At 45.6% G+C, this 8,165-nt stretch overlaps 1 pseudogene; it reads left to right on the top strand.

The window, feature by feature from the left end:
* The first annotated feature begins 832 nt into the window (after positions 1–832).
* LOC112071923 (metallophosphoesterase 1-like) overlaps positions 833–8,165 on the top strand; it is a 17,192-nt pseudogene continuing 9,859 nt past the window's right edge.

Raw genomic sequence — 8,165 nt, 5'->3', positions numbered from 1 at the left:
TTTATTCTGTCTGTGTCGATGTACTAGAACCAGCTGGCTGTATGGATGGGTAGCAGTATATCCGCGAGAGAGTTCTTTTATTCCTGTCTGTGTGAATGTACTGAGAACCCAGCTGGCTGTATGGATGGGTACAGTATATTCCGAGAGAGTTCTTTATTCCTGTCTGTGTGATGTACTGGAACCCAGCTGGCTGTAGGATGGTACAGTATATCCGAGAGAGTTTTTATTCTGTCTGTGTGATGTACTGAGAACCCAGCTGGCTGTATGGATGGGGTTTAAGTATATCCCGAGAGAGTTCTTTATTCCTGTCTGTGTGATGTACTGAGACCCAGCTGGCTGTATGGATGGGTACAGTATATCCCGAGAGAGTTATTTATTCCTGTCTGTGTGATGTACTGAGAACCCAGCTGGCTGTATGGATGGGTACAGTATATCCCGAAGAGTTCTTTATTCCTGTCTGTGTGATGTACTGAGAACGAGCTGGCTGTATGGTGGGTACAGTATATCCCGAGAGAGTTCTTTATTCCTGTCTGTGTGATGTACTGAGAACCCAGCTGGCAGTATGGATGGGTACAGTATAATCCCGAGAAGAGTTATTTATTCCTGTGTTGTGATGTACTGAGAACCCAGCTGGCTGTATGGATGGGTACAGTATATTCCCGAGAGAGTTCTTATTCGTGTCCTGTGTGATGTACTGAGAACCCAGTGGCAGTATGGATGGGTAACGGTAATATCCCGAGAGAGTTACTTTATTCGCTGTTTGTGTGATGTACTGTAGAACCGCAGCTGGCTGTATGGGATGGGTACAGTATATCCCGAGAGCGATGTGTGGATGGTACGGCCCGTGCTGTTCTGTGAAAGAAGTACGTTACAGTCGCCTGTATGTCTCTCCGCTCTGCTCCAAGACTCGCCAGCGGAGTCTTAGAACAGCCTTTGGAGGAGGGGGGTAACGAACAAAAGATCCAATTCTGGTCGTAACGAATCAGATCCGCTAACTCCTTAAACGTTGGTTGTAGAGGGCACTCACGAAGGAAAGTTTAGGTTCCCTGGACAGTGTGTGTTGTGTGTGTGTGTGTGTGTGTGTGTGGGTGTGTGTGTGTGTGTGGTATAAGACCGACCTGTAGTAGTGGGAGCTAGTGTGAAGATTGCCTGGTGTTTGTCAAGTGTGTGGAGCTGGTATAAGTCCACTGAGTGTGAACAGATTGAGGGAACTCCCATGGCACGCCACGTGTGGTGTTGTATAGACCGATGAGTAGAACAGCTAGAGACCTGGAAACAGGTGAAACCTGTTTACTCATGTTGCAGAGAGGACAACCCACCTGCAGGCGCATTTGACCATAGAAATAAAACGAGACCTGTACGCAGTAGAGCAGAGTCAACCCCTCAGGGTGTGATACAGTAGAGAGACAAACACCTCAGGGTTTATACAAGTAGAGAGAGATCAACACCGTCAGGGTTTAATAGCAGTAGAGAACAAACAACCGTGCAGGTTTTTACAAGTAAAGAGAGACATACACCTCAGGGTTTATACAGTAGAGAGAACAAACACACCTCAGGGTTTAATACAGTAGAGAGACAACACCTCAGGGTTTATACAGTAGAGAGACAACACTCGGCAAGGGTTTATACAGTAGAAGAGAGACACACCTCAGGCGTTTATACGAGGACAACACTCGTATCGTAGAGAGCAGAAACACTCAAGGGTTTTTATAACAGTAAGAGAGACAACACCTCCAGGGTTTATACAGTAGAGAGACCAACACTCAGGGTTTTATAAAACAGTAGAGTTTAGGACAACACCGTCAGGGTTTATACAGTAGAGAGACACGACATGCATGGGTCTTATACAGTAGAAGAGACAACACCTCAGGGTTTATACAGTAGAGAGACAACACCTCGAGGGTTTATCAGTAGAGAAGAACCGTAAGGTAAGCGAGCAACACCTCAGGGTTTATACAGTAGAGAGACAGAACACACTCAAGGGTTTATACAGTAGAGAGTAGACAACACTCAGGGTTTTATACAGTAGAGAGACAACAACCTCAGGGTTTAATACAGAAGAGAGACAGAACAACACTCAGGGTTATAACATAGAGAGACAACACCATCAGGTTTTATACAGTAGAGAGACAAACACCTCAGGGTTTATAACAGTAAGAGAGACAACAACTCAAGGGTTTATACAGTGAGAGAGTACAACACCTTTCCAAAGGGGTTTTTATACAGTAGAGAGCAGAGACAGACACCTCAGGGTTTATAGACAGAGAAACCTATTTAAGCAGAGAGACAGAGCACACTCAGGGTTTTTATTACGAGAGAAACACCTCAGGGTTTATACAGTAGCAGAGACACAACACCGTCAGGGTTTATTTACAGTGAGCAGAGAGACAACACCATCAGGGTTTACATAAGAGACGAGGACAACACCTCAGGGTTTTACAGTAGAGAGAGCAGAGACAACCTAGGGATTTTATGACAGTAGAGAGACAAGCACACTCAGGGTTTATACAGTAGATGAGACAACACTTCAGGGGTTTTATACAGTAAAGAGACAATTGGTTAAACCGAGAGACCAACCCTCAGTCTAGACGTAGAGAACAGCTCAGTTTATACAGTAGAGAGACAACACTCAGGGTTTATACAGTAGAGAGACAAAACCTAGGGTTTTATACAGTAGAGAGACAACAACCCTCAGGGGTTTATACAGTAGAGAGACAACACCTCAGGGGTTTATACAGTAGAGAGGACACACCTAGGGTTTATACAGTAGAGAGACAACACACTCGAGGGTTATACAGTAGAGAGAAGAGCAACACTCAGGGTCTATACAGTAGAGAGACAACACCTCAAGGGTTTATACAAGTAGAGAGACAGAGACAACACTCAGGTTTTATACAGCCAGAGAGACAACACCTCAGGGTTTATACAGTAAGAGAGCAGAGACAACACCTCCAGGGTTTATACAGTAGAGATGACACACTCAGGGTTTATACAGTAGAGAGACAACACTCTCAGGGTTTATACAGTAGAGAGACAACACCTCAGGGTTTATACAGTGAGAGACAACACGCTCAGGGTTATACAGTGAGAGAAACTTAAGTTATTAAGTAGAGACAACACCTCAGGTTTATACAGTAGAGAGACAAAGCACAACCTCAGGGTTTTATACAGTAGAGAGACAGAGACAACCCACCTCAGGGTTTATACAGTATGAGAGACAGGAGACAACACCTTCACGGGTTTATCAGTAGAGAGACAGAGACAACACTCAGTGTTTATACGTAGAGAGACAGAGACAACACTGCTAGGTTTTATAAGAGTAGAGAGACAGAGACAACACCTCAGGGTTTATACAGTAGAGAGAGCAGAGACAACACCTCAGGGTTTATAAGTAGAGAGACAATGGACAATCCTCAGGCGTTTAATAAGTAGAGAGACAAACTCAGGGTTTATACAGTAGAGAGTAAAACACCTCAGGGTTTAATACAGTATGAGAGACAGAGACAACACCTTCAGGTTTATGATCAGTAGAGAGACAGAGACACACCTCAGGTTTATACAGGAGAGTAGACAGAGACACCTCAGGGTTATTACAGTAGAGAGACAACACCTCACAAGGGTTTTATACAGTACGAGAGACAGAGACAACACCTCAGGTTTATACAGTAGAGAGACAACACTCAGGGTTTATAACTAGTAGAGAGACAACACCTCAGGGTTTATACAGTAGAGGAGACAGAGACAACACACCTCAGGCGTTTAATACAGTAGAGAGAACCAACACTAGGGTTTATACAGGAGAGAGACAAACCTCAGGGTTTTCATACAGTAGAGAGCAACACCTCAGGGGTTTATACATTAAAGAACGTGTAGAGAGACAACACTCAGGGTTTTATACAGTAGAGAGACAGAGACAACACCTCGGGTTTATACAGGTAGAGAGACAGAGACAACACCTCAGGGTTTCTACAGTAGACGAGACAGAGACACACCCTCAGAGTTTATACAGTAAGAGAGACAGAGACAACACCTCAGGGTTTATACAGTTAGAGATACCAACACCTCAGGTTTAATTACAGTAGAGAGACAGTAGACAACACCTCAGGGTTTATACATAAGAGAGAAGAAGACAACACTCAGGGTTTATATCAGTGTAGAGACAACACTCAGGGTTTATACAGTAGAGAGACAAACACCTCAGGGTTTATACAATAGAGAGCAACACCTCAGGGTATATACATGTAGAGAGACAGACCCCAGGGTTTATACAGTAGAGAGCAACACCTCAAGGTTTATACAGTAGAAGAGACAACCTAGGGTTTATACAGTAGAGAAGACAACACCTCAGGGTTTATACAGTAGAGAGAAACACTCAGGGTTTATAAGCAGAAGAGAGCAGAGACAGAACCTCAGGGTATTATACGTAGAGAGACACACCTCAGGGTTTATACGTAGAGAGGACAACACCTCAGTGGTTTTACACGTAGAGAGAAACACCTCAGGGTTTAATACAATGTAGAGAGACAACACCTCAGGTTTATACAGGTAGAGAGGACGAGAACAACACCTTCAGGGTTTATACAGTAGAGAGACAGTAGACAACACCTCAGGGTTTATACCAGTAGAGAGACAACAGCTCAGGGTATATACAGTAGCTAGACAGAACTCAGGGTTTAATACAAGTAAGAGACAAACCTCTAGTGGTTTATAACGTAGAAGAGACAAAGAGACACACTCAGGGTTTAATACAGTAGAGAGACACACACCTCAGGGTTTATACAGTAGAGAGATCACTAACTCCAGGGTTTATACAGTAGGAGACAGAGCATACCTCAGGGTTTAATTAGCATTGTAGAGAACGAGAGAACAACACCTCAGGTTATACAGTAGAGAGACTTAGAGTTACCACCTTTTCAGGGTTTATACAGTAGAGAGACAGAGAAACACTCAGGAGTTTATACAGTAGAGAAACAAGCACTCAGGGCTTTAGTGTACAGTGGAAGGAAGACAGAGACACACCTCAGGGTTTATACAGTGAGAAGACAGAAACTCGGGTTTACTACGTAGGAGAGACAGAGACACACCTCAGGGTTATACAGTAAGAGAGACACGAGACAACAACCATAGGGTTATACAGTCAGAGAGACAACACCTCAGGGTTTATACAGTAGACGAGACAGAGACCACCTCAGGGTTTATACAGTAGAGAGCCAGAGACACTACCTGGGTTTATACAGTAGAGGAGACAGAGACAACACCTCGGGGTTTATACCAGTAGAGAAGAAGCAGAGACAACCCTCAGGGTTTATACAGTAGAGAGACAACACCTCAGGGTTATATACAGTAGAGGACAACACCTCAGGGTTTATACAGGTAGAGAGACAGAGACACACCTCATGGGTTTATACAGGTAAGAGAAGACAACAACTGCAGGGTTTTACAGGTGAGAAGGACAAACCGTCAGGGTTGTTTATACAGTAGAGAGAAGAGACAAACTCAGGGTATTATACACGTAGAGAGACAGAGACAACACCATCAAGGGTTTTTATACAGTAGAGAGACAACACCTCGGGTTTATAGCCAGTAGAGAGACAGAGACAACAACTCAGGGTTTAAACAGTAAAGAGAGACAACACTCAGGGTTTATACAGTAGAGAGACAGAGACAAACCTGCAGGGTTTTATACAGTGAGAGACAACACCTCAGGGTTTATACAGTAGAGAGACAGAGAAAAACACTCAGGGTTTATACAGTTAGAGAGACTTAAAACACCTCAGGGTTTAATACAGTAGAGAAACAACACTCAGGGTTTATACAGTAGAGAGACAGAGACAACACCTCAGGGTTTATACAGTAAGAGCAGACAGAGACAACCTCAGGGTTTATACAGTAGAGGAACAACACTCAGGGTTAGACAGTAGGAGAGACAGCCGACACACCTCAGGGTTTATTACAGTAGAGAGACAGAGACAACACTCAGGGTTATATACAGTAAGAGAGACAACACCTACACGGAGTTTTATACAGTAGAAGAGAAACAGCCTCAGGGTTTATACAGTAGAGAGACGAGACAAACACTCAGGGTTATCACAGTAAGAGCGACAGAGACACACCTTAGGGTTTATACAGTAGAGAGACTAACACTTCAGGGTTTTATACCGTAGAGAGACAGAGACAAACCTCAAGGGTTTATAACAGTAGAGAGACAAGCACCTCAGGGTTTATACAGGAGAGAGACCAGAGACAACACTCAGGGTTTATACAGTAAGAGACAACACCTCAGGGTTTCTACAGTAGATGAGACAAACTCAGGGTTTTACAGTGCAGAAGACAGAGACACACTCAGGGTTTATACAGTAGAGAGACAACACCTCAGGGTTTATCACTGTAGAAGAGACAGAGACCAACCTCGGGTTTAAACAGTAAGAGAGACAACCCTTCAGTGGTTTATTACAGTAGAGAAGAACAACACTAGGGTTTATACAGTAGAGAGACAGAGACAACTCAGGGTTTATACAGTAGAGAGACAGCGACAACACTCAGGGTTATACAGTAGAGAGACAACACTCAGGGTTTATACTAGGAGAGAGACCAGAGACAACACCTCAGGGTATTATAACAGTAGAGAGACAACACCTCAGGTTTATACAGTAGAGGAGAGAACTCTCTCGGGATATACTGTACCCATCCATACAGCCAGCTGGGTTCTCAGTACATCACACAGACAGGAATAAAGAACTCTCTCGGGATATACCGAGAAGAAGAAAGGCGGGGGGGGCAATGGTAACTGAACTAAATGACTATCGCCCCGTAGCACTCACTTCTGTCATCATGAAGTGCTTGGAGAGGCTAGTTAAGGTTCATATCACCTCTACCTTACCTGACACCCTAGACCCACTTCAATTTGCTTACCGCCCCAATGGATCCACAGACGACGCAATCGCCATCACTCTGCACACTGCCCTAACCCATCTGGACAAGAGGAATACCCATGTAAGAATGCTGTTCATTGACTACAGCTCAGCATTTAACACCATAGTTCCCTCCAAACTCATCATCAAGCTGGAGGCCCTGGGTCTCGACCCCGCCCTGTGGAACTGGGTCCTGGACTTCCTGACGGGCTGCCCCCGGTGGTGAAGGTAGGAAACAACACCTCCACTTCGCTGATTCTCAACACTGGGGCCCCACAAGGGTGTGTGCTCAGCCCCCTCCTGTACTCCCTGTTCACCCATGACAGCCTGGCAATGCACGCCTCCAAGTCAATCAAGTTTGCAGACGACACAACAGTAGTAGGCTTGATTACCAACAATGACGAGACAGCTTACAGGGAGAAGGTGAGGGCCTTCACTGCCTGGTACGGCAACTGCACCACCCGCAACCACAGGGCTCTCCAGAGGGTGGTGCGGTCTCCCCAACGTGTCACCGGGGGCAAACTACCTGCCCTCCAGGACACCTACACCACCTGATGTCACAGGAAATGCCAAAAGATCATAAAGGACATCAGCCACCCGAGCCACTGCCTGTTCACCCCGCTATCATCCAGAAGGCGAGGTCAGTACAGGTGCATCAAAGCTGGGACAGAGAGACTGAAAAACAGCTTCTATCTCAAGCACGCATCCAACTCAATCATCAAGTTTGCAGACAACAGTAGTAGGCCTGATTACCAACGATGACGAGACGGCCTACAGGGAGGAGGTGAGGGCTCTGGTGGAGTGGTGCCAGGAAAACAACCTCTCACTCAACGTCAACAAAACGAAGGAGCTGATCGTGGACTTCAGGAGACAGCAGAGGGAGCACCCCCCTATCCACATCGACAGGACTGCAGTGGAGAAGGTGGAAAGCTTTAAGTTCCTCGGCGTACACATCACGGACAGACTGAAATGGTCCACCCACAGAGACAGTTTGGTGAAGAAGGCGCAACAGCGCCTCTTCAACCTCAGGAGGCTGAAGAAATTTGGCTTGGAGCCCTCACAACTTTACAGATTGCATCATTAGAGCAGCCTGTCGTGCTGTATCACCTGCTGGCTGATGGCAATTCACGCTCGCAAAACCACAGGTCTCCAAGAGGGAGGTCGGTCATGCCCACACATCACCGGGGGCAAACTACCTGCCTCCAGGAACCTACACCACCCGATGTCCGGAGGCTTGAAAAGAGTCAGAGGACA

The sequence above is a fragment of the Salvelinus sp. IW2-2015 genome, unplaced genomic scaffold (assembly GCF_002910315.2).
Source record: "Salvelinus sp. IW2-2015 unplaced genomic scaffold, ASM291031v2 Un_scaffold1771, whole genome shotgun sequence".
Lineage (NCBI taxonomy): Eukaryota > Metazoa > Chordata > Actinopteri > Salmoniformes > Salmonidae > Salvelinus > Salvelinus sp. IW2-2015.
This window is presented reverse-complemented; position numbering and strand designations above follow the sequence as displayed.